Source organism: Temnothorax curvispinosus, unplaced genomic scaffold (assembly GCF_003070985.1).
Source record: "Temnothorax curvispinosus isolate PA1 unplaced genomic scaffold, ASM307098v1 QBEX01007785.1, whole genome shotgun sequence".
In the NCBI taxonomy this organism is placed as follows: domain Eukaryota; kingdom Metazoa; phylum Arthropoda; class Insecta; order Hymenoptera; family Formicidae; genus Temnothorax; species Temnothorax curvispinosus.
This window is the reverse complement of record NW_020217565.1, coordinates 311,547-313,319: the sequence shown is the minus strand read 5'-3', so window position 1 is coordinate 313,319 and position 1,773 is coordinate 311,547.

The window sequence follows — 1,773 nt, the reverse complement described above, 5'->3', positions numbered from 1 at the left end:
AAAATCATTTATTTAAATATTTTTTTATAACAATTATATGTTGACAAACACACGTTACGACTCGTTTTACTTAAAAAATCATAACTCACGAACAAATTGACGAAGCTTAATGAACCAAAACGCAAATTAAAGCTAAAAGTAGTGCGAATGAGAAAAAAAATATAAGATAATTATTAATTAAATAGGAATACTTAATTTCGTCGCCGCAATGTGGGTAATTTTTAAATGGTACAGAAGGACTTTAAGGACTTAAAGAATGCTAGAAAAAGAATTTCTGAATAAGAAAAGGCGAATTTAAAGTGTGACAGATATTTTTTATGTAAAAAAATTAATTTTTTTAATATAATCGTAGCTCCTCCCCACCTCTTCCACCTGCCTCTGAGCCATAATAGACCTCTGTGGAATGTTAAATTTTTTTTTTAACGACAAAAATATTTTAAATACGGTTAAATTATACACAAAAATACATTTTTATCGAAAAAAATGCTCATTTACCTTTCACACAACACTGACGTAATCCTCCAACCATGCACTTTCGTGTCCCACCGAGATTTTGATTGTTTCCCGTTTCGAGAGTAAATGAGCTAGGACTTTGAAATTTTTACCTGAGGTTCCCTGCCACAATAACTTTTTTCCGGCGTGGAGGGGATTCTTCCACGATCGTTTGTTTTCCGGAACAAACGACTGTTAGAAATTCGTGGGACACGAAAGGCATGGTTGGAGCGAATAAGGTTATAAAAAAATCTTACATATTATTTTAACCCTATTCACTCCAACGTTTTTTCCGCCCCTTTAATCCTCTAACCATGCACTTTCGAGTCCCACGTGTTTTTTATAATGTTAATAGCTTTGAAAAATTCCCCAGAAATTATTATATCTTTGTACCTTCGACTAAAAATCAATGTAAATAACATTTGGAAATCAGTTATTTAAATATTTTTTTACAACATTTATATGTTGACAAACACACATTACGACTCGTTTTATTTAAAAAATCATTTTTCCGGCGTGGGGGGGGATTATCCCACGATAATTTGTTTTTCACAAAAAAACGACTGTTGTGAACTCGTGGAACACAAAAGGGCATGGTTGGAGTGAATAGAATTAATAATATAACGTAATTATTTTAACTAAATCTACTACGCATGTCGGAAATGTTCGCACTTAAGAGACTATCCTAAAAAATATACACATTTATAACCATTTAAGGCTAAGGGGATCCTAAAGCCGTCTGTAATACCGACAATCGTACTTTTTACTTAATTTTTTATTGGCTTTATGGAGTTAAAAAAATCTTGCACAGAATTAAAGTATGTGCTCTACTCTGTGGACGACCATCGATTTTGTAACAAAATAAGTAAATAAAATAATAATAAAAAATCCACTTTAACAATATTTGCTTCGTATAAAAATTCTACAGCTTGATGTTACAAAATGAGGGTGCAGGTCCATTCAGTAGACATCAAGGAATATCATACCGTTTGTAGAATTAGGCTGAGACTCCAAACAACAAAGTTAAACGAAAAGTACGATTACGTGAACGTAATGTACGTGATGACACCAGACCATCAGTATTGCGTGTAGCGAGAGATGGCGCAGCAATCGAAACAAAAACAGATGCCTCTTGTTAGACAAGAACAGATATAGATATACGACATAGAAAACAGGATTAGAAATGTTGACATTACCGACATCGAGGAAGTTCGGGCTTCGCTTTAGGATCCCCAAGATTATCGCATGTTTTTATCATGAATTTTAACACGAATAAAAATC